Source organism: Vicugna pacos, chromosome 24 (assembly GCF_048564905.1).
Source record: "Vicugna pacos chromosome 24, VicPac4, whole genome shotgun sequence".
NCBI lineage: Eukaryota > Metazoa > Chordata > Mammalia > Artiodactyla > Camelidae > Vicugna > Vicugna pacos.
In genome coordinates, this window is record NC_133010.1 from 23,572,893 (window position 1) to 23,598,918 (window position 26,026).

General features: G+C 40.7%; 1 protein-coding gene across 5 annotated transcripts in view; it reads right to left on the reverse strand.

Moving 5' to 3' along the window:
- DLGAP1 (DLG associated protein 1) overlaps positions 1–26,026 on the reverse strand; it is an 822,007-nt gene that overhangs the window by 733,827 nt on the left and 62,154 nt on the right. The gene's annotated exons all lie outside the window — the stretch shown is intronic.

The following is a 26,026-nucleotide window of genomic DNA, read 5'->3' on the forward strand; positions in this document are numbered from 1 at the left end:
TTTGTCAAAATATGTTGACATTTTATATAAAATGGCACACATGTAATATCTGGTTACTGATTTTTTCATTTCGCATAATATTACATACATTTTCTTAAATACTACATAGTCATTACAGCTATCCTTTCACACGGCTACACAATTAGTTCTTCCAAAACACTTATCAAGGGGGTGCATTGTGCCAAGCACCATGGAAACACCATTTCATTCAATTTATATGAAAAAACATTGAACTAAGAGGTGGGGTAGAAATGGGAGCAGAAATAGGATCAAGAAGAGCTTTGATTTTTAATTTCAAGGGAAAAATACATACGTGGGTGCCGATGAGGCTGATACAGTAGAAAGAGGTAAACTAATGATGCAGGAGAGAGAGTTGCTAGAGGGACATCCCAGGGAATATTTAGCCCGTCGGAGGCAGAGCATGTGGGACAGCACGGAAGGTGAGTAGCTGTAGTTGTGGGAGGGTGGGGGAGATTTCCTCGGATTGTCTTGGTTTTCTTATTAACTGCAGAGAAACAGAAAGCAATGTGGGGGTGCCAGAAAAGGTGATGAAGGTTTGTGAAGAGAAGAAGAACAAAATGGCGGACGGGCCAGGAAAGTATTGTTTAATTGCTGGAAGGACGAAAGTCCGATGGGAGGTTTGTGGCTTTGTGGTCATGAGAAGTGACACCAGTCAGTGTGGTTGTGATTTTTTCTCTCCAGTCATTTTTAGCTGCATCAATGAAGGTGCAAAGTTGGTTCAAAATCAGCTTTAACCAGGGATGTGGTTTTGATGAGTTAGGATTACATAGTGACAAAGGAGCAAAGGAATCAAGGAAATATCCACGGGAGTGATTTTAATGATGTGTATTTATGACATACTCTGCTTCTCAAAGGGCTCACAGTCTGCTGAAGGAAAGATAAGGAATAATTGTATGGTGAAAAATATGAGAACAGAAGAACACATAGGATGCCATGAAAACACAAAGGAAGGATTTGATGTCCTGTGTTTTACTAAACTGTGATAGACTATTGCTATTAATTACAGAAAATGTCACAATAAACATTTTGGGATCTATAACACATTTTTAATAATACTTCTAGAAATAAGTCTGAATTCTTTCATTCTCTCCCTTATTGGCTTAACTAATATTTGGGGGTTTTTTTCTACACCCAAATATTTTAGAGAATAAAGTTTTAGGACTTGTGTTTGGACTTCTAATGATACAATTATCTTATTTCTATAACTTTCTTTTCTAGATCACAGAGGTTTTCTAGGGATATTAAGGTCAAACATAGCCATTTTACCCTGAATTTGGAATTATCACTGTATAGGCCACCCAGCTTGAAAATGACCTTAGCCAAAGATAATTATCTCAAGAACCATGGTTTTCCTCTTTGTGTTCTCTTTTCTGAGGAGCTCTCACCAATAACAATATGAATTGTGTCCTTATAATTCATTAGAAATTTATTACACACTTGAACTCCAGCTGTGGGAAGAACTTGATACTTCCTATCAAGTGGGAAGTATCAAGTTCTTTAGCAGACAGAAGACTTGTAAGAGGAGGTGATTCTTACATATCGTATGACCGTATCAACTCAAGGTAACCTGTTACACACATTTTAAATGATTTCCTGTACTTGAGTTACCAATGGGACTAATGCCTTAATCAGTCTCGTACCTTCTGACTGCACTTCAGCATCGCATGTGTCCACTGCAGTTTCACTGCAACCCTGTCAGTATCGGATACTCTAAGCATATTTTAAATAATATTTTCAATGCTTGTTGTTGAAAAATAGTTGGGAGTGGTACAGTAAAACTGCACTGCAAAATTGTCAGTGTCTTTTAAACAGCAAGTGATTAAGTGGTCCTTAAAGTACTAAGCATGTATGCTTGAATTCCTTATCTTTAAACTACTTAAACTATCTATACAACTGGTGGGCTGTACCTCGTAGACCAGGGAGAGAGAACAATAGCTTATTTCCATTTATACACAGAAAAGAAGCCCTGCCTCTCCCTCTCCTACCAAAAAGGAGAGAAACCTTTGCTCCTTGGAGACAGGATGGAAGGGATCCTAGGTTCTGACCTTAACCTTTTTAAATGTCAATAAAATCTATCCAGAAGCAAGAGAGCCTTCTGTGTCTAGGATTTTTTTGACCTAGAAATGCCTCATGCATTTCAGCTTTGCCCCTTTTGACATGTAAATGCCTGAGGAAATGGCGCTCCCAGCCTCCCTGAACCTTGGGGCCCCTGGAGCTGCCTCTGAGCTGTAGCCTTCTGGCCCTCTCATGGAGATGAGAAAAGCTGTACTGTCCTTTCACAAACAGTAGTTAACTAGACAAATGGCTACGTACTTTTCTCCTGGTACAAGAAGAGTGAAATATTTCTAGAGGAAAGGAAAGCAAACATTCTTTATCATTCTATTCGCATTTCCCTGTGTCAGGAGACTAGACTTTTTACTGGAATACTGAGAAATCCAGGGAAACTTTATCTCCCCATGGCATGTAAATTGCTTTCAGTAAAGCCAATTGGACAACAAAAAAGAGAAGAATAAACCGTTGATACATGCAACAGCATTACGAATTTTGATGAATCTCAAAACATCATGTTGTGTGAAAGAAACTATACACAGAAGAATATGCACTGTAGGAACCCATATGTAGAAGAAGTTCAAGAATGGGCAAAACTTAGTTATTGTGATGAAAGTCACAAGAGTGTTTGCCTCTAGAGAAGTGAAGATAGAGTATAAGGGTTACAAGGGAATCTCCTTTGGCATGAAGCTGTTCTATTTCTTGACTCAAGTGGTAGTTACACGTGTACACAGTTGACAAACCTCAAAAAACAATACACTTAAACCTGGCATTTTACCGTTTATAAAATTCACCTCAATTTTAAAACAGTATTCTTCATATATATCCTTTCTTTGTATGCTGACTTACATTCAAATTCTTAGTCTTGGGGGAGGGTATAGCTCAGTGGTAAAGTACATACTTAGCATGCACAAGGTCCTGGGTTCAAACCAAATCAATAATAAGAAACAATTCAAGAATGGTCAATAGACGAGAACAGATGCTTCATCAGCAAAGAGATACAGATGTCCAACAAGCACATAAAGGTAAACTTGGCATCATTAGTCATTAAGAAAATGCAAATGAAAACCATAATAAGATACCACTACACATCCAGTAGAAAGCCTAAAAGTCAAATACCAAGTGCTGGTGAGAAGGTGAAGCTACAGGAACTTACCACTGCCATTCGGGCTGTAAATTGTTTTAACTATTTTGGAAGAGTTTGGCAGTTTATTAAAAAATTAAAGATACTCCTACCATATGACCCAGATATTCCATTCCTAGACATTTATTCAGAGAAATAAAAGCATATGTCCACACAAAAATTTGAACATGATTGTTCAAGCAGTTTCATTTATAATAGTCCTAAACTGGAAGCAATTCAAATGTCTTTTAGCAGATGAACAGATAAGCAAATTACAGCATATCCACACAGTGGGATATATTTAACCCTTTATTCCCTTTTATGCTACTCCTAATCCATTTCCTTTCTTTCTGCTTTATTTTTTTTATTGTAGTCAGTTACAATGTATCAACTTCTGGTGTACAGCACAATATCTCAGTCATACATATACATACATACATTCGTTTTCATATTCTTTTTCATTAAAGGTTATTACAAGATATCGAATATAGTTCCCTGTGCTATACAGAAGAAACTTGGTTTTTTTAAATCTTTTTTTATATATAGTGGCTAACATTTGAAAATCTCAAACTCCCAAATTTATCGCTTCTGCTTTATTTTTTTGTCTACATTGCTTTTTCACAGGCCAATATATGAGCCCATAATTGGAAAGGCAGAAACAATAAATGGATGCACAATTATATATATATATATATATAAAATGAGAAATGATTTTATTGATTCTAAATATATCCATGCTCACTGTAGAAAAAAAATGAAACAAGAAATAAGCCAAGTGTGCATTATCAGCATAAGATCACAACTAAAAGAAGCTGTGTTATTTGCATTTTACACGATTCATTTTGATTATTCAATTTTGATTTCTGCTGTTGTATTTACTGTTAAATTTTAAGAATCATTAGTATTATCTCAAAAATATTTCCCTTTTCAATGCACCACCCTTTCTTCATCTAGATACTGGCAAAAGTGATAGTAATGGGGGCCTCAAAGAGCCTCATCCAATTCTAATGAGATCACCACCCCCTTCCCTATGTACGCTTCCCAACTCGCTGAAACCAACTGACCAGGAATCCAGCCCAGTAAATGGACTATAATTAGAACACATACCTTTCTATGAGAAACCCTCAAGGCATCTCACATCATGCCCTGTGTCTCTGCTAACCTCAGGCATTTCAAAATGCTCAACTTTCATTTCTAGACACTTTCCCAGTTGACCTTAAACACTGTCCGGTCAGCTTGAACAACTCTCAGTCTGTCATCACCAAAACCCTCTACCTCCTCCTTCTCCTCTCTGGATCTGCTCCAAAGCTTCTTGCTTTAATTCAGCCTGGAGTCACATCTGGAGACATAACTTCTCATGCATCACCTTCCAGTAGGAGCTATTCTTTGCTCTATTTTTTTATTCTACTTGGTACCAGACTTTAGGGTTTCAGAGCCACACCTGGACTATTTTTCCCTCTTTGCTCCCTAAAAGGAAGCCACCACCTCCACTGAGGCTTTTGCAGTAAGGTCTAGCACTCCACCCTCTGTGTACTGACCAAGCAGACCCTAAATACTGCCTGGCCATTCTACCTGTTCTTCAATTGTCAATCCACATTCCCGTTCTCCATACAACTATTTAACATCTCAAGTCTCCAATATCCCCTCTCTTTCCCTACACTAAGCTGACAACCATATTTCTTATCCCATAAAGAAGTAGAAACAATCAGAAGAGACAGTCATCTTTTTCCCATCATAAAATTTACCAACCATATGGATGCATGGGTTCTGCCTTTCCTTCTGTTAGAACAAGTTAACTGTCTAGGACCCAGCCTAAGGCCAACCCCTAGGCTCTGCCCACCTCCTCTCACCTACTCAAGGACATCACTTTTGCAATTGCCCTCTCTTTCTAAAAATATAAAATTTCCCTCCTTAGAGGAGTCCTATCAACTAACATACTGCAATGTCATTTCTTATCAAACAAACAAAAAACTCTTCCTTGACTTATCATTACTTTCTACCCACTGATCTCCTTTATTAAAAAAAACTCAGAGAAAGAGTTATTTAAATTTGTTTCCTCCAATTTTTCAGTCTTTCCTCCCCAAGCCATTCCAATCGGGTTTTGTAATCATCATTCTCAATGAACAATTATGAATGAGGTCAATAGTGACCTCTACATTGTCAAATTCAAGTCTCGATTCATGTATTACTCAACTTCTCAGCAGCATTAGAACTGGTTGGTTACTCCCTCCTCCTTGAAATCTTTTCTCTGCCTGAGTTCCTGAACTCTACAGTGACCTCCCACCTCCGCAGCTGCAGCTTCTGGTCTCCTTCTCTGGTTTCCATTGTCTCCCTAACTTTCTTACACTGAATTTTTCAAGGGTCAATTCTTGAACCTCTTCTTTATTCCACTCACTCCCTAGTTTATAGTATTCAATGCCTCAGGCTTTGTATACCATGTATTTTATCTTTAGTTCTAACCTCTTGCTTAATCTCTAGATTCATATATGTGTATTCCCAGGATGTAGAAAATGCCCATCCAATGATTGGTCCTTAATATTTGTTTGAGATATAAATCACAAATACCACTAAAATCTAAGTGTCATTTTCTATCACATGCAACTCTAAAATTCTCATATCTATGCTCAGTTGGGGAATTTATTCAGTTTCTGAATTTTGTGCAATAAATAATATTGGATTCCAATTGTCTCTACCAGCCAGGTGGCCATGGACTTATTGCTTCATCTTTTTATTATTATGACTTCATCTCTTCTTAAGCTTTAGTCGCTTTATCTATATAATGGGGAGAACACTATTTCTCTCATACGGAAAGAACACAGACTAAACAAAACGATGTATAGCACTTACTGTATACCTGACGTTGTTATTAACACTGTCTCTGCAGGAATTCCTCAACACATCCCTGATTCTTACCTTGGTACGGACTCCTGGCATCTAATTACACAGTCAGTGTATATGAACATTTCCATTACTCTCAACAAATATTGATGAGTCGCTTTTCAGAAAGACTGTATGGATTTATACTTCCACCAACAATGTATGGGGCTATCTGACACATAACCCTTTCACAGGAACTATTATCACTGTATATTAATTTAATTAGCAGTTTAATATAAACACACACTTCTTTTTATTGAATGTACTCCTAAGTCATGGTGCCATCTTGTCATATGACTGAAGCTGATTTTCCCTTGGTTTCTCCATCTGTGAAATGGAGACAAGTTTGTGGATTGGAAAGGAGATATATAATTGGACTAATCAAGAAGCTTAGTGCTTTTGAAAAGATAAGAAACTCCAGGGCCATGTGATTGTATCACATGATCTATTCAGAATATCTCAATCAAAATCAAGTACGCGTTGAAAGAGAACTGCGAGAATAATTCTGCTGAGAAAGGCTGCCAGGAAGGCGGCCTTGCTTCCTTCGGAGCAGCTGGCTTGTCTGAATTGTCTGAGCTGCACACTAGCCTCGCAATTATGATGTGTGTGCTGATGCGCTTTCTTTTTACAAAATCATCTCCCTGTTCACTGCTTAGGCATTAAATTTTATGGTGGAAGTTGAATGTCTAATGAAACTGCAGATTTGAACTGTTTTATGGCCTCTAAGAAAATCTCATTTACCACAGAGTAGCTATGAAAAGATGTGAATGACAGACGAAAGTGTACAGCATTCTTTAAGTGGAAGAGGGAAGTTAGTTCCAAGGATACGCAGAGCAACAAAGCTGGTATCCTTTTTCACCACTTCCTCCATTCTTTCATCTGTTCGTCCATTCGCTGCTCAACAGTCATTTACTCAACACCAACTGAACCACCCAGGCCATGGCTAGTCTTTGCAAAGACCCTATAGTGTAGATGGGGAAAGTGACAGGGCCACGGTCAGGACAGGGCAGTGTCAGATGCACTACTTGTACCAGCACCTGTGTTTGGAAGTTCTGCAGGGCACGGTAATTGTAGAGTGGGAACTCCCTAGTACAAGGATAAAAAGGAGCAAGAGACGGCAGGCCACACGTATGGACGTGAAGTTGTGTGCGGCACTAATCACACTCACTGACTTCTAAACAGGATGGGGTAGTAAATGGGTCAGCGAGCAGCCTGAAAGCCTAACGTCCGAGGCCAGTGTACATCACTGGAGCATTCATCTTTACAGGCTCTCTTTCTGTGCCTGTGTGTGCACGCATGTGTGCATGTTCCTACCGCTAACAAATGAAGACGTAACTACAGACTAACAGGTTTGACACTGGTCCTCAAAAAACTACTAAACAGCACAATCAACAAGGTGGCTGTGAGTGTGTAAAGTTAGGAAGGTAGCATTTTGTCAGAGCAAATGTTTTGATTTTTTTCACACCGTTACTTGGTTTTAGGAACATCATGAACAATGTGCACAAGGCTGTATTGATTTCAACCAACTGTGTGACAGGGTACTTACTCGTGGAGGAAGGACAGACGTAGTTAGGGGAACTCTCCGCTTGTGACACCTGCACACAGTGAGGAAATCACTAGCAAGGGGACGGAGCGTCCAGTTGGCTCACAGGGCCCTTGGTCTTAGCTGATCATCATTTGCTCACAATTCCGATAAAATGAATGGTAGCACAATCATGTGGAGGTTTCCCACATGCCCCTCCAGGTGCACTAACTGCTGTTTCCACTTTTCTTCACAGCACACTGAGCCCTGGGAAGCTGGCGTGTAACGGCCGCCTCAGTGCGCTCCCTTGCCCTCCGGCTTCCAGGTGGCATCAACTGATGGGAGGAAGCAGCAGGAAGACAAAAGTGCGGCTGAGGTGTTCGTTTTCCCACATCCCTGCCTGCAGGGTGAACCGGGGTTGGCTGTCTTCCTCTGCCGAAGACCACAACTCCTGTGGGAGCTGCCACTCCCCCAGGAACTGTTCCCTCGCGTTGCCCCTACAAGCCCAGGAGCGGTGATGTCTTCAGCTCCCCCAGTGCTAGTCCAACAAACAATGTGATCCCTTGTGAGTTCCCCTCACCCGTGCCCTCATCTTTGTAAAACACCCCTTCATTAAACTCTTCTCAGACATTCCATTTAAGTGTGCCAACTGCTTCCAGCCAAGAACCCAGTCAATTCGATTGTTCTCCGAAGCTCTTGTTCAGAAAATGTAGAGTCACCCTCAACTTCCTTTCTTCCTTGTATCCCACATATAACTGTTGTCAAGCTCTGTCTATTCCAGCTGCTCCGTGACATCAAATCCATTCTCTACTTTGCAAGTCTGTGAGTACAGTTCTAGTTCACGTGAAACTTGACATTAAATGATACAACACACACAGAAGCACTGGATAAATTATAAATGTCATTCCTGTATGTCTTCTGGGTGCTATTATTATCATTGCTACAGCCCCGGAACTCATCTCTCTTCCTTTTCCTACCTGCTCCAGTATATGCCATACACAGTCAAAGTTCCTTGTCTCTGGAAGCTAAATCTAACTATATCACTTCTCTGCTCTACAGTCGATTCCTAGCTTTTTAGAGTAACCCTAAACTCTTGTCATGCATTCAGGTCCCCAACAATCTGGCACTAGTACATATCCTTTCTGATCTGCTCTGCTCTGTCCACGAGTCCTAACCTGCCTTGTACCTCTTTGCACTCCTCCCCCCAAAATAGCATTGAACTTATCCACCTCTGTATCTGACTGTCCAGTAATATCACTGATACAGTGGCCCCATGTTGGTAAAACTCAATCTAGCATTTACAAACTTTAATTTCACATGCCTCCTTCTCCATGATGTCTTCCCCTATCCCAGGAGAGAATGAAACTCTCTCTTTTCTGCACTCCCACTGACTTTGTTCAAGCTCTACCTCCATATCCATCTAGCACATTGGGGTGTGGTTATCCATGTAAATAACTATTTCTGCTGGGGCATTTCAAACTCCTTGTGAACAGAAATCACTTGGCCTTTCCTATTTATTTAATTTTCATCTATGCAGTGTCCAGCACATACTAACTGCTTAAAAACTGCTTAATGAATGCAAGTAAGTAATGATACATGATTAGAAGGTATTTCTGTCATACTGGATGTTTTCAAACAAAGCTATAATGCATAGTTCATATGAAGGTTGACAAAAGTCAAGTTTCAACATTATTTTGATAGAATAGCTACAGTGGAAGTACAAAATGAATATTAAGGAGACAAAGTCAGGCTTCTAAATGCCAGTCTGGTGGGCCCCAGTTGGGCAGCAGTTAAAATTGTCCTCTTGGTTTTTTCACATGCTGTATGAACAGTAAATGCAACCAAAATACATGAGTTTCATATCTAGTTTCAATAAGTAATACCAATTTAGATTGAAAGTAATTTAGATTAAAAGTAATGAGAGAACTCAGATTATTCTGCACAGTTAAGACTGTATCCCAGGTAAGATGTCCGGCTGTAGGTTTTCAAAGACTTTTGACAAATCAGTGAGAATCTGTTAGCAAGTCATCACATGTTAACTGGAATACCTGCCCAGGAAGGAAGAAGATTTTGAAAATAAAGCAAATCAGCCTCTAACATGTGAGGCTGAATAGTCTTTGTGTCTTTGTAGTCCCAGAGACTCAGAATTACAGCAAGTGAACAGAAGCTGCAGGTAGACTAAGTTCAGATGCATATAATAAAAAGCACAATTATAATCATAACTGTTAATCTGCTATGAAATTCTAAACTCCTTGTTTCTAGGATTGTTTAAGTAGGAGCTGAAGAGCCCTGTGTTAGTGATGAAGTAGAAGGAATTTTCACACTGACAAGGAAAGAAGGAAAAGATCACTTTCCAGAGCCATTCTCTGATTCATCTGCTACAAACACAACTTTCACCATCAGTGCCATTTTTATGAAACCGTACATGGCTCCATGTTTTCCACTGTGTCTATCAGAAACTCGTCTGTCTAGTTCTCAATGGCCCTCATCATCATCCCTACAGAGTGAATCACTTTTCCCACAAATTCACAACATGTATTTTTTAAAGTAGTAAGATCTATCTCACGCTCACTAACATGCCAAGGTCTCGAGGTTAGTACTGGGAAAATAACAGTAAGGTCTTTGAGGCTCGCTTTTCCTAAACACAATATTTACCAGGGTACAAGCTTCATCTTATTGTGGCTACACTACAAAGGACAACACTTTGTGCTAAGACTAGGGACTTCCCATAACCTACACCCTCCCCACTGTATCTTTTGGTCAACATCATTCATCACTCATGTAACAAATATTTATTTAGATAAAGGTACCATGTCAAAGATTGCGGTATAATAATAAAACATGATTACATTTCTCATCATGCTTAGTTTTCATGGAAAAGACACACAGGAGAGTAAATCATTACAGTACAACAATGGTAAGGGCTGGAGCAGAGAAGATAACGTCCCTGAGGTCTGGGGTTATTGGAAAGGGAAAGGGTCATCAAGGGTGTAAAAAGTAAAGTCAGTTTGGAGCTAAGAACAGAAGTGCAGCAGAAGCAATCAGGGAAAGATGGTCCTGTGTGAGAAAACCGGAACTCCTCCACAGACCTAAAGGCCCGGCACCTATTTTGGGTCTACAAGGAGTTTGGCACAGCTCCAGCTCTGTTGGAGGAGGTGACGGAGGACGAGTCTAGGAGGTGAACAGGGTTTTAAATCTCAGGGACCTGCAGGGTGTGGTAAGGAGTTCAGACTTGATCTGAATTCTCCTCCGCCATATAAGAAACAGGACTCAACCAGAGGAAAAGCAATCTGCGAGATGTTTTGTTTGGTTTTAACTTTAATTTCTTTAATTAAAACTTAATTTTCTTTAACTTTAATTTCTTTCCTTGCAATTATGGATTTTAGATGGAGGATGGGATGCATGGCTCCAGATGGAGCCCAGATATTCTGAATCCCAAGAGGTCAACACCTGGCGGAAGGCAGCCTCCCCTGTAGGCCGAGTAGCGCTCCAAAGGGCTGCACAGCGTCTTCTACTTCAAGTCCAAAGGGACCTGACTCAGAGAGGCTATATGAGGAGCAAAATCATTGTGGACAAGGACACTCAAGGGACACATAGCTGCAGACTTCACCAACTGAAACCAATTCTGGAGCCGCGGCGCGGGAGCTGTCTGCCGGCAGGAAGCTGGGTGCAGCAGCGCAGAGGCCGCTCGCGGACACAGCTGTGCGCGCTTGTATTGCCAGCAAAGCAGGGACAAAAGAAACACTCTTCCCGCCGCCGCCGGAGAATGATCCCTGATTGCTTGGGGAACAGAGACAGAAGAACACGCAGCAGATATTTTAGGTCCTTGGCCTTTCAGAAATTATCTGGAGTGCTCTGTTAGATTGTTCTTGGGGGAACGCTAACCTTGCAACGCGAGGTCTGAGAATGCTTGACCTAGAAAGACAGCAGGGTGCAAGGTCTGCGTCCAAAGACTGGTCCTGTACAGCAGCTCCTCAGCTGTTAGTGTCACTCTCTCTTCCTTTCTCCTCCCTTCCCCCTCCTAGCATCAAAACTCTGAGGAAGGAAGGTGAGGAAGGAGAAAGTTGCATTCATTTATATAACAAGCCTCGATGAAGTGAGTGGGATTTTGGGGAGCCTAATTTTCTTTCTGACTGTGCTCTGTGCTTTAAGCCCGAAAGAGAAGTAGAACCATATTCTTGTATGTGCTATTCACATCTTCTCAGGGTCTGAGAGACAACAGGATCAACCCTTACACAGCATGCCCAGGTCTGCAAAGCTGGCATGAAGTAAGTCCCAGAGATTTCAGGCCACCCAAGAGAATCAGAGAGCTGGAGCCTCATATCTGCACACAGAGTCCTTCCAAAAGATAATTATTGCATGCACTTTCATTAGATTATTTTCCTCTGTCGGTGTCCTACCCACCCCTGCTCTCCTTGATTGCTCGGAGATCACTGACGTCACTTCAGCATCCTCATTTGTAGTTTTCTCCGACCATCAATGCCATTCACCAGGCAAATAGTCATTGATGCATTTAGAATAGTTAAGTGCTTCTGTATTATTTCTTCACCCACCCAGGCCCTCTATTTCCCCACTCATGTCTGCCATTTTCAGTTTGAAGATCATTCCCCTTCACAGTGTTTCCATAAGCAGTTAGAAACAAAATAAGAGGTAGAAGTTTCTGTTTTCTCCTCATTGGCTCCAATCCTCTGGCCTGTCCCCTGCACTAGATGCCAGGCAGTGGAAGTCATCTTCTCATTCCGGGATCCTAACCCTGTACCTGGTACATCCCGTGCACATGAGCAATGTTCTACTGAACAGAACCAGGTCTTCTGTCTCCCAGTGCGGCAAACATACCCTGGGTGACCCCCCAAAAAGCTGCACCCTTGTGGAATTCTACCACCTTAAGAGTGGGTGGAAACTGACCTGCTTTTAACCAATAGAATAAGGCAAAAATGATGGAGTGTCATTCATGCAATTGTGTTACCTCATATGGCAAAACATCAGGTATTTTTCAGATGTAATTAAGGTCCCTAATCAGTTGATTTTCAGTTAATTGAAAGATTACCCAGGATAGGTTTGGCCTAATTTATGGAATTCTTTATAAGAAAGTTTGTAAGAAGGTCTTCCCTGAACTCAGAGACTCAAAGCAGCATAAACTCTCTCTCCCTCTCTCTCGCACCCTGAAAAACCAAACCATCATGAGGTCTGCAGCTACAAGGAAGTGGGCTCTGCCAAGAACCAGGAGTCTGAAAAAGAACTCCAACCCCAGATGAGCTCACAGCCCAGCCAATACCTTGACTGCAGCTATGTGAGACTCTGAGCACAGGACCCAGCTAAGTTATGCCAAGACTCCTAACCCATGGAAACTGTGAGATCATAAATGGGTGTTTGAAGTACATTTTTGTACAATTCTAGAAAACTAGCACACTGAACATAAATAAAACTGCCCTTCGTGGTTGTTACTGGACTTCTTTGCAAACCTTAAATATTTTTGCTCCAGATTCTACCTGACTTAATTTTTTTAAGTTTTGCCTTTGGTTATTTTGCTTCCTTTTTTTCTATTATACATATGATTTTTCAATATGTGCTTGTTGGGGAACTCCTTGGCAAACCAGGCTGGGTGGATTCTTTAGGACTTATGCCTCTTTCTTTCTTGCTGAGGCCAAAAACAGTGACACAAACAGAATTTCATCTTTGAAAGATGACACTCATTCTGCTCCAGAGTTTTGTGGCATAGAATTAAGGAGCTTTGAAACTTTGAAAAACATATCACGTAGGATTGTTGTGAAGACAAAGCAAAATATAGAGCATTAATTTGCCCACTATCACTTCAGTGAGTTCACCATTTTCCGAAGCCCCTGTACATATATAATTAGAGACTTGAAATGACACGATGAGATGGGAAGATAAAGTATTCTGATGATGTTTCTGGAGAGGCCCGTGATTTACAGATGGAAAAACTAGAGCCCTTATGCGTTGAGCATGTTTCCCAAGGTCACACAGCTGGTAAGTAACAGAGGTAGATGGACCCAAGAGAGGCACCCCAAATACTGTCTTCTTTACACTCCCTTGTAGGATCTAGCAAGTGTGTCTTATACCATATGCTCAAAGTCCAAGTAAACTCTCTGATCACCTGCCTGGGGTACTTGGCGTTGCAGAATCTGAGACATCAGACACAGGGATCTCTGTGAGGTATAAACCATTTCTACCACACTGTATCCCACACAGCCAGCATGAATCTTTTGCTCTCCCTCTATCAATTCCTCCTGATCTTCTTGTGATCTTTATTTCAGTTGGTTGCACCATCATCCAGCCACTCAAGCCAGAAACTCTGTGGTTACCCCCAAATCTCTCCTCCTCTTAATATTCGAAATCTAGTAACCAGTCCATATGATTCTGGCTTCTAAATATTTTTCAAAGTTATTGCCTTTTTGGTTTTCTTGTAGTCCATGCCTCAGATGAGGCTCTTAGCAATTCTCATCTAGGGGACTGTCTTAGTCAACTAAGTGATTTCTCTGTGGACACAATCGCTCCTTCCTAGTTACCTACCACACTACTACCAAAAATGACCTTCAAGAATAAAAATGTATTTATGTCACTGTCCAACCTTGAGACCACTTACCTACTCCCCATCACATGAGCCTGGTATATAAGTAAGGTGATTATCTCATCCTGTTTCTCCAATATTGGCCAATGCTCCAGCATAGTTATTAAATGACTCACTTTTAATAGGCAAAAGTCCCCCAGTGTGGACAATGCATGATTAGGTAACTTTGTTAATGATGTTCTTCATGATATAGTTTCCACCTACATTTTTTGCTGTCTGCCTGGTGAACACCTTGTCATCCTTCTAAGTCACCTGCTTCACCAGGAGTAGTCAGAGGTTCCTCTGATTTTGCTCATGGTTCTGTTATCATACATGGATAATATGCATGTCATATGGCGAGTGGGGAGGCAAAGACCAAGCCACAGTTATCTCTGCAAAACTAGGATCTAGTAGAGGATTAGACATGTAAGTGCCTCTTGCAGAGCCAGATGGAACATCACTTTGGCAACAGTTCAAAATATATTTCCTAACATCAGACCAGTCACATATATTTATGTACAAAATAAATGATTAAAATATGCTTTATAAATAGTGCCTGGGGTTTTCAATGTTTTAATACTTAAGATCAATCTGACATCATATAATCTATTCTATTAATTATTACAATAGTAAAAATAATAACAAGAATTATTCCTTAAGATAAGTTTAGCAAATAGAAGGACATATTGGTGACTTTAATTGATAAAAATCATTTCTTTTTATAGACTATGAATCTTTATTCAGGTCAGAGATTGTATCTTCCCTGCACTCTATAAGGTGTCTTACACGCTGTCAACACTCCATGCAGTGTAGAACAGCAGTGATAATTAGGCTTTTATATTTGTGCTCATTATCCAGAACAAAGGCTGTACATTATACTGAAGCACAATGACTTCTCTCATTTGAATATTTACAGTCCTGTCAACTTGAAGAGAATATTATGTACTGTTAATCAAAGGAAGAGTTTCATATTCTTCTCACACGCAAAGGACACACTTTTTACATAAAAGTTAGAAGCCACAAGCATTTGAGCTTAAAAAAATACAGAAAAAATTCCATATCAATCAAGGTCACCCGAATACGTGAGCCAACTCACAGCAAGTATTTTGTTGAATTCTTTATTTGTGTGACTATTAAGACTTAGAAGGAGGCAGAGTAATTCCAATAATGCATAGGGTTTGAGTTTGGGTGATGGGGGGTGTCTCTGACTTAGCATCTTCTTTCCCCTTCCCCTTCAAATCACATTCCTTGCAATTACCAAAGAGGAATTTCCTCCACTCATGGTACCTGTCTAGATTATTACACAATACTACTGCCAGGGGCCAGAGGAACACATATCTTTAGTCCTCAAGGAGCAACGGTAAAGATTAATAGTAACTCTTTCTGCTCGGCAGTCATATTGTAAAGGCAATGTCTTTGTTTCCTCCTGCAGAACTAAGATTAATTCAGGACCAACCTGAAGGGTTTAAAAAGTCTATAAAATTGCAGAGTTCTTGAAGCTAATAATGATCATTTATAGCTTTTCATGAGAAGTGGACAGATAAGAAGAGCAGTGATGTAGTCTATTACAAATATAATACTGGACTTGGAATCCAAACACCTTAGCTGTAGGTCTAGGCCTGATAATAATAACAACAGCAGCAGCAACAACAATAATGAGAGCTATCAATTACTGGACACCAAATTTATGGCAGACACCAGTAAGCGGCCACATGGGGGACAGTGGGGGTGAGAGAGAAAGGGCCAGTGAAGCCTTCATAGAGGAGATCAGGTAGAAATTGACATCTGGTGAGTGAGCAAGAGTTAGTGAGATAAAAAAATAATAATGAGCTTATTTACAAACCAGAAAGAGACTCACAGATATAGAAAATAAATTATGGTTACCACAGGGGAAATGGTGGGGAGGGATAAATCAGGAGTTTGGGATTAACAGATACAGACTACTATGTATAAAATAGACAAGACAACAAGGACCTACTATATAGCACAGGGAACTATATTCAATATCTTGTAATGATCTATAATGGAAAAGAATCTGGAAAAGTTTATATATATATATATATATATATATATATACGTATGTATAACTGAATCACTATGCTGTCCGCCTGAAACTAACACAACATTGTAAATCAACTGTAATTCAATAAAAAAAATTTTTTAAAGAGTCAGTGAGATGAATTTGGGAAGAAGAGAAAGGTGCTCATGGAAGAAAGATGCATACACAAAAGTGTGTGCCCATAACCACGACTCATTTATAGAGAATCGCATTGTTCAGTTTGTCTGAATCACAGAATTTTAGGGCGAGGGGATAAAAACATATTAACCCACAAAGTCAAGCAGAGGCAAGATTATAAAGTGCTTTAAATATATCACTAAAGCAATACAGAATAATTAAAGAATTTTAGACAGGGGAGTGCAATGTTTAGATTGGTGTCTGGGATGCAGAAAGATAGCTGTGAGTGTCAAAATGGGGATGGACTGGAGAGCAGCCCAGCCTCGGGTGGGGAAAGCAGGTCAGAGGCAGGTGCGGCACTAATACCAAATCTCAGTGAGAGATGACAGCCAAATCAGTGAGCATTATGAAGAGGCGAAAGATCTAGGACTTGGATGTTGGCTTGACATGTTGGTAGTGCATGCTCTGGAGAAAAGGAAAGACCCCACATTGACACCCAGTTGTTTGGCTTTGGGAACTGAGGGAAAGGAAGGGACCCTCACTAGGATAGGATAAAAGGAGAAAGAAAACAGTCTGGAAGAAGATGAAAGTTTTACATATAAGCACATTGAGCCTGACAGGCTGGGGAGACATCGAAGGGAAGTTATCTACTGGGCAGAAATCTGTTGAGGCTTAGAATTCCATGAGTCATAGCTTCAGGCTCCATTATTTCCTAATGAAACCTCATTAGTGTTGCATCACCCAGGAAGATGGTGTAGAATTGAGGTCGGACAAAATCTCAGGAGAGAAGTCTCAGGAATACCACGTTATAGGCACAGAACTGGCCAAGGATGCTGAGAATGGGTAGACAAAGAGGGAGAAGGAAATCTCAAAAACTGAGGGAAAGAATATTTTAAATATTTAAATTGCTTATGAAGACACATTCCAAAGGAGTCAAACAAGGTAAAGACCTGGAAGTGACCGCAGAGGATTAAAACATGGTAATCATAGATGATCTTGGCAAAAACACTTTCTACAAAGATTGGAGAGCAGTCGCCAGATGACAAGGGGTTGAAGAGTAAATAAAAGTAAAGCAGGAAATAGAGTTCTTCTGAGAAGCTTGAGGGCGAAGGGAAGGGAAGAACATGGGCCACGTCCACTGAGATCACAGACCTCAGGAGGGTTTCTTTGCTGAAGATGGAAATACTCAACGCAATTAGCTGTCATAGCAAAGATGCTACAAAAAGGGAAATGATAACACAATGAGGGTGGATGATTAACAGACTAGGTCCTAGGGAGGTGGAAGTGGATGGGATTCAAAACAAAACTGGGAGGATGGGGCTTAAACAGAGAGGCTGGGGTGGGGAGGGGTATGGCGGGAGGGGGTGTTGAGATCCCACAGTGAGACTAAAGGGGAGAGGATGAACAGAAATGCTGATGATCAGGCAGCAGAAAGTTGCAAGAATTCCTATTACATTGTTTCCTTCCTCTTACCTCTCTTTTCTCAGTTCAGTAAGAGTCCAAGTCATTTGCTGAGAACAGATTGAGCCATAGCACAGCGCACTTGGAAAAAAAAAATAGATTTTTTAAAGTAGCATGAGTAGAGAAAGGAAAGAACCAATTAGAAAACCAGAAGGGAACCCAGGTTTGGTTAAAAGTATGAAAGCAAGTATTGACAGGGGCGCAAAAATGTGAGCTTTCTCCAGTGGGTCTCCTTGGTGGGGTGTCGGTCCTTGAGAAATCAGGCTCTTGGGCTGACCTCCAGCTGGGCACTGAGGAGCATGTGCCATGGAAGGGGACTGAGATGAGGAAGATGAAATGGTACATCATTTCACTGCATTCTCCTCGTATCTCTCCAAAGAAAGGTATCGTTACCCTCATTTTTTTTATTATAGTTGGTTTACATCATTGTGTTAATTTCTGGTGTACAGCATAGTGGTTCAGTTATAGATACATATTCCTTTTCATATTCTTTGTCATAATAGGCTATCACAAAGCACTGAATATAGTTCCCTGTGCTATACAGTAGGACCTTGTTTATCTATTTTATATATAGTATATCCCACATTCCCAATTTATCCCTCCTCCCTTGGTAACCACAAGTTTGTTTTCTATGTCTGGGAGTCTGTTTTGTATATAAGTTCATTTATGTCATTTTTTTAGATTCCACATGTAAGTGATATCATGTAGTGTCTTTCTTTCTCTTTCTGGCTTACTTCACCTAGTATGATGATCTCTAGGTCCAAATAATGCAAATAATGCAAATGACACTATTTTATTCTTTTTGTGGCTGAGTAGTATTCCGTTGTATAAATGTATCACAACTTCTTTATCCAGTCACCTGTCAATGGATATTTAGGTTGTTTCCATGTCTTGGCTATTGTAAATAGTGCTGTTATGAACACTGAAAACACTGGATCTTTTCAAGTTAGAGTTCCCTCCGGATATATGTGCAGGAGTGGGATTGCTGGGTCATATGGTAAGTCTATCTTTAGTTTCTGAAAGAATCTCCATCCTGTTTTCCTTAGCGGCTGCCCTCCTTTTTACAGAGGATGGAATGATCACTCACTGACTGATGTTTGCCCAGTCTCACCCAGCTGCACAGACCCAGTTGAGAGTCAGCTGGACCTTCGGGATCAAAGCCTCTGCTCCCGCTACTGCACTGCCCCGCTGCCAGCCACGGGCTACTAACCTCAACAGAAGGAATGGGGGGAGGGCTTGCTCTGTTTCCATTCTGGGGCAATTGTGCTCCAGGTTATTACACACAAAACATTTGAGCCCCTGGAAGAAAAGCATTCTGCTAATTTAGGAGATATGTAAACAGTGTCCCAAATTGCTCAAAGCCATGTTCACACAGTGATATGCTCATTTATGATATATGATTATTAAAACCCCATCTCAGAGGGGTTTTTCTTTTTTTTTTTGGTTTTTATGTTTTGGGTTTTTTTTTTGTTTTCTGTTTTTTTGGTTCCCAGTGCTTTTCATTTGCCTTAGTGGCAGATGCTTTATGCTGGGAAAAAAAGAAACGATCTGCACAGAGGGCCCTATAAGGCTTTACGGCAGAAGCTGTAAACCAGAATCACACGCTCATCCAAGCACAGACCTCCTCCCTCATCCCTGTGGTGGTGATTTATGCTGCTGGGCTAAAGCTGCTCTCAAAACACGGGAAAGAAGGCAAAATAATATTCTACAATTAGGTATGTGATTGTAGCCAAGGAATTTAAAATGTTTTAACAAGGTCGTTTCAATTCCCACTTTATAAAGAGGGAACTCAATAAAAACGAGCAGCATTTCCTCACCTTTTCCTTCTGAGGCTCTGAGTACAATTCTCAGCAGTCCTCAGAGTTCAATTAGCTCCAAAGCTTAACACTTACTTTTGAATGCTGAACTCTTTGGACGTAAATCCAATGAATGCATTGATTTTTTTAAGAGAAATGTACTGATGTCTTTTTTCAGGGCCCCCAATATGGTCTGACCCCTGGAGGTCTAGGAGAAATGAGGCAGGAAGCAGGTATCTAGCGGTGCACTGAGTCCTCCTCCTCCCAGGCTGCGTCTTCTTGGTCTTCCTCCTTTCGCTGAGGGAAGACGGCTGCTCAGAGGCCCTGATGATGTTTTCCTGCACATCCCACCCAGAGGCATGGACAGCCCAGAAGACAGGCCGCCCCGACGGAGGCCAGTAAGCCAATCCCAGTCAGGACAGGCTCAAGAAATGGGAAGAGCTCAATTCCATTTAGGCCCTCATCAAATCCAAAAAAAGAAAAGACACTAATGAACTCATCTACAGAACAGAAACAGACTCAGAGATACAGCAAACAAACTTTTGGTTACCAGGGGGAAAAGAGGGTGGGAAAGGATAAATTGGGAGCTTGAGATTCACAAATACTAACCACTATATATAAAATAGATAAAAAACAAATTTCTACTGTATAGCACAGGGAACTATATTCAGTATCTTGCAGTAACCTATAATGAAAAAGAATATGAAAAGGAATATATGTATGTATGTGAATGATTAAAACATTATGTTGTACACCAGAAACTGACACACTGTAACTGACTATACTTCAATTTAAAAAAAAAAATCCAATGGGAAGCAACCATTATGCAAGAAATAAGTTACCTTTGATATGCCCCCATGTTAATTGTCTGATATAGAATTTATCAACAAAACTGCTCCCCAAATGCTTATCATATCATTAAATAATAATGCATACATAGAAAGAAAATGTAGTCAAATATGTTTTTGAAAGGCAATACACAACTCACCCATCACTTTTAATGGAATCATCTTTAAAACTACTAGGTGACAAGTTTTAGTTTTCTGTTACAAAGATACTGAGGAAACCGCTACAGTCAATAAAGTAAGACTAACAGAATTAGCAGCTGTTCTTGCTGGAACTTTGCACCTTGTTAACATTGGTAGAGTGGACGCTACTGTCTGCTGCAAAGCAGCTCATTTTATATTAAGTACTTACAGTAGACACCTATAATGAGACAGTCACTGGACATGAATGTCTGATCACTCTATCTCATGTCATCATCTTTTAAATTCCTCAAACTTACTAATGCCTGCACAGGAATCTGCGGCATCTAAGACAGTCCTCTTTGTTTTATGCTCTTTCCTCACTGGTCTGTTATAACTGATTAAAATGTTTTTCTAACCACATATTTCTATCTCATTTAAAAGATTAGACAGTAAACAGTTCTTCAATTAGAAAAGAAACTGGTATTTCCTATTAACTTGGATGGCGGGGTAAGCTGATGTCACGCACCACCTGATGCGAGGTGAGTGCCCAGCACCAGCTATGAATAATTGTTTCTGAAAATGCTCCTTCCGAATGCAGTCAGACCTTAGACCTGCACTGCCCGGTATGGCAGCCACCAGCCACACATCCCCACTGAGCACTTAAGATGTGATTAGTCCAAACTGAGATGTATAAGCGTAAAATATTCACTGGATTTCAAAGACTTAGAATAAAAATAAAAAGAAAGTAAAATAGCTCATTAATAATTATTATATTGATTACATGTTTGATTCTATTTTAGCTCTATTCAGTTAAATAAAATATATTATTAAATTAATTTCACCTGTTTCTTTTCACATATTTAAGGTGGCAACTAGGAAACTTAAAATCATTAATGTGCCTCTCATCTGGGGCTCTCATTACACTACTAATGAAGAGTGCCACCTTACACTCAACTTCTAGTTTACAGGTAGTACAGAAGTAAGAAGTTAAAAGGCACCAAAGTGGAAACAATTAGCCAAATTTAAAATGAGGAACATACTACAGCAAATAGGAAACATACTACAGGAAAATGGAGAACACACTACAGAAAAATGGGGGAGGTACTACAGCAAAATGGGTAACATACTACAGCAAACTCAGAAACAGACTAGAGCAATGTCTAGACTGTGAACCTACGTCAACAAAGTGGGTCACTAAAACTACAGCTCCCCCAAAGGAGCATCGCCTAGGTCATTCATCTCAGGTGACCTTAGAGGGTAATGAATAAAGAGATTCTCCCTGATTTCAGAACCAAGAGCAAGACTTGAATCCCTGGTCAAAAGATGAAACCTCCAGCTTTGGCCAGGGCAGGAAGTCCTTTCTAATTTTGTCCCATGTGATATCAGACCGACCAGGGACCCTTGTTTGTTGTTTTCCATACTCCCCCTTTCCAATGTGGGAGATGCTTTCCAACCTTTATTGTGAAAAATTTTAAACATACACTAAAGTAGAAGAAATCATATAATGAACAGTTCATCACTTGATTCAACAATCACCAACATTTTGAAAATAGTTTTTAAAAACTCTCCCCCCATTTTCTTTGCTATAATATTTTTAAGTGGGAGTTTTTAACTTTTTCTACTGCCCTGATCTTCTTCCTCTGTCAACCATTGTATATTGAATTGTTTGCAGTGATAAACTCTTTATTTAACATGTGCAAGCACATCATTAGATGCTACATGCCATCTGCATAAGTCACAGAAGTCTTAGAGCCCGTGGCTGTACAGTACCAACAATGGCAGGAGCCTTTGGTGTGCCTCTCTGGCAAAGAGGTGACTTCCAATTGCATGTGGTTAGGGATTTTTGAAGGTGCATATTCACAGGTGAAAATGATATGGCCACCACACTGCTCTCCTTGGGTTTCAGACTACCCTATTTCTTTGTTAAGAAAAGTCCTTCCTAGTCAAATATAAAACTCAACTGATTTAAAAACTAATAATGCCTTGTGCTTGTCTAGAACTTAAAACGCACTCACATGAGAAAACTGCTTTAAGAGGCAACGGTGTAACAGAAAAGAACAAACCTGACTCCATATTAGATCTGTTCCTTTGGCTTTAACCCAGTGCTGTCTCCTGGGCTGGTTCGGCGCCTTGTAAAAGAATGTTGCCTAAAGCCTGAAATATACAGGGTGGCCTATTTTCAGGCGCCGACCTTTAAGGGTATAACACTTTTTCATTCATACAGAGAGAAAAGGTTGCAGGACAGATAATAACATTTGTCTTGTTGGAGGTTTACAGGAACACTGTGACCTGACCTACGTGGACAGCTGCAGGAACAAAGGATTCTGACACCAAGAAATTTGCAACAACCAACCACACCTTCCTCCCCTTTCTAGTATAAAAGGAGCTTGAATTCTGACTTGGGGAAGATGGTTCTCCAGGATGTTAGTCTGCCATCTTCTCAGTCTGCGGGCTTCCCAAATAAAGTAGCTATTCCTTCCCTCAACAGCTCATTTCCCAATTTACTGGCCTGTCGTGCAGAAAGCAGAACAAGTTTGGACTCAGTAACTCGGTAGGTTATGAATAAGTCAAAGGCATGAAATCTAAATCTAAAACTAGAAGTCAGTCATCATCATCATTGTAGGCTTTGAGCCCTAGATAAGGTGAACTATCTTTTTCTATGTCAAACTCAGGGTGGAAGAGAAAAAAGCTTGATTTGCATTACCTTCGAGAAATTTAAATGAAAATGGAGGTGTGAGAGGAGGTGTGTGTGAAAGACAGTGGAAGAAGGAGGGCAGAGACCGCTGAAGGTAACAACTAAAGTAGTGCAGCGTGTTCCTCAACGCATTGGCAGTCTGGGAAGCAGGCTTCTGCTGGCACTCAGCTTAAGAGGCTACAGGCTGTCAGCCTGAATACTGAGGGTGCTGAGATCTCATACAGTTTAAAAATTTCGTTTACTGGCTGCAGGGAAGCAGTGAATATTCCAAAGGTTTCTTCTGGTTTGAGCCTTTCAGGTTTCCTTGCTTCTTGGTCACACAGTACAGCACATGTCGGGGTGCAAATGTCAAAAATGGGTCCACTCTCCCCTCTGTAAAGAGGTAATTCTCACCTGGTAAATACCACTTAACCATTTCAAAATAGCCTTAAAGAGAAATGGCAGTGACACTGAGGAGATGCCCTAGGATGTTTTAGGGAGATTAAAAAAAAAATGTATTTTCCTTTAAGAACTTCTTTGAGACCATTATTTTCTGGCTAGGTATTTGTTTGGATTTCTTAATTTTTTTAATGAGTAAACTTTAAGCTAAAATGCTTACATACTTTGTTATCTATGTAAAGCAAATAAGTTTGTCATTGTGGTCATTTCTTTAATCATGACACTGAAAATGTACTGCAGCAGCATAAGAAAAATAAAATGGTATTTCAAAGTTCTGCACATAACTGTAAGTGACTTAATACACAAATAGTGGCAAGACCATATATGACAACGGAACACGGACCCACAGCCGGCAGCAATAGGTCCAGATGATCAGTGCTTTATCAAAGACCGCCAGCTTCTATATTTTACATCCCTGCTTCCAACGCAGAACCAATAAGAGAAAGACAAACATACTCCTCAGACCAACCCCAGATGAGGCCCATTTCTTCTCAGCGCAACTTTACCTTCCCCAGCCACAACCTCCAACTGTTACCAAGTTCAGGCTCATACTGCTCACCTCATGACAGGCTACTAAATCAAGAGACGAGGTGTTGGGCAAGGAATAGCAACTTTATTCAGAAAACCAGCAGACTGAGAAGAAGGCAGACTCATGTCCTGGAGAAGCATCTTCCTCAAATCAGGATTCATGCTTCTTTTATATTAAAAAAGGGAGGGGATATGGTTAGTTGTTGCAAACTTCTTGGTGTCAGAATCCTTTGTTCTTGCACCTGTCCACATAGGTCAGGTCACAGTGTCCCTATAAACCTCCAACAAGACAAATGTTATTCTCTGTTCTGCAACTTTTTATCTCTATGAATGAAAAAGCATTACCTTTAAAAGTAAGAGCCTTGAGAATGGGGTATCCATACACTTCAGGCTCCAGGCAACATTCTTTTACAAAGAGTGCAGAACCAGCGTGGCTAAGCCCAGGCAACAGAGCACAGGGTTAGAGTGGAAGGAACAGAGCCAGTGTGGAGTCAGGCTGTTCTTCTCTGTTACACAATGTGGACACACCTGCGTCTTCCTTTTTTCCACAACAGGATTTTCCTACTCTTCTGCCTGCCTTTGAGTCTCTGCCGAAAGCAAGTAACAAAGTGACAATTTCACCAAAACAGCCCGCTTTGTCCACTGTTGTGGACCTCAGTCTTTGACCAGGTGTGGTATGCACAGAATCGCCTTGTTGTTTGCTGCTGGCAGCCAGTGGAGGCCTTGGCAAGGTTGAGAGTCAGCGCCAAGTCTGAATTCCACCCCCTCTGTGTTGTGATTCTCAGCTCTTTACATTCTCAGGTTGGTAACAGGGTTTTGTTAGTGATTTTCATGTTTGGCATCCTGGGTAGAATGAGGCTGTTCCTTTTCATTGTCTTTTTGTTTCTCTCTGCTAGTGTCGTGTTGTGCGTTGTTCATCATAAGGAGAATCACAAGGTAGAAACCTATAAGCCTCTTGTTCTAGCCGGCCTCACAGGCCGGTGAATTTGTAGTTTTCGTGGAATCTGTGTCCATTTGGACAAACTTTGCTATAGGTCACCAGTAAAGCCTAATGAAGTTCGTTCCTTCCTCAATTTTTTGGTCCTGAGAGGTTGGCTTTGATCCAAAAAGAGCATTCTCTGGTTTTTTCACCTGCTGACGGTGAGGATGGAAGCGGTACAGACTGTCAAGTCTGTGGTCAGAGCAGCCAACCATCAGGGCCTGCATGAGCATTACAAGCATCACATTCCTCCCTACCATGGCCAGCTCTCACCTAAGTCTAAACCCGCTCCTCTGCCTGTAAAGACTCCTGCCTCTTCTGTGTACTTTCATTTTAATCCACATTCTTTTCCCTACCTTCCCATTCATGTGGCTTCACCAAGGGTAATTTGGATCTTCAGTGACCACTCTGGGGAGCATATGATTTGAACAAAACTGTTCATTTAAGAGGCACCTTAGGAGAGAAATGACAAGATTTTATAACCCCAATGGGCAGCATCATGTAATGACTGGTATTGCAGAGGACTCCAAGGGAAATTCTCACTCACACTTTATTTCAATAAAAGATTCTTTGGCCAAAGCAAATGAGCCAGTTTACAAACTTAAAGAACAACCTAGACTCATTTCCCTAGTGAGTATCCCCCATTTTTGTCTTCTAGTTGCCTCCAGAGATCCAGTTGTCCCTCCTCCCCCTTATCCTTCTGATTTCTCTCCTGCACCTCCTCTTTATTCTTCCACTTGTCCAGGCCCCCTACCTTTTTCCCAGCAACTCCCCTAATACCCCAAAAGACCAGTTGCCTCTATGGGTCCATTTCTCTCATAAGCC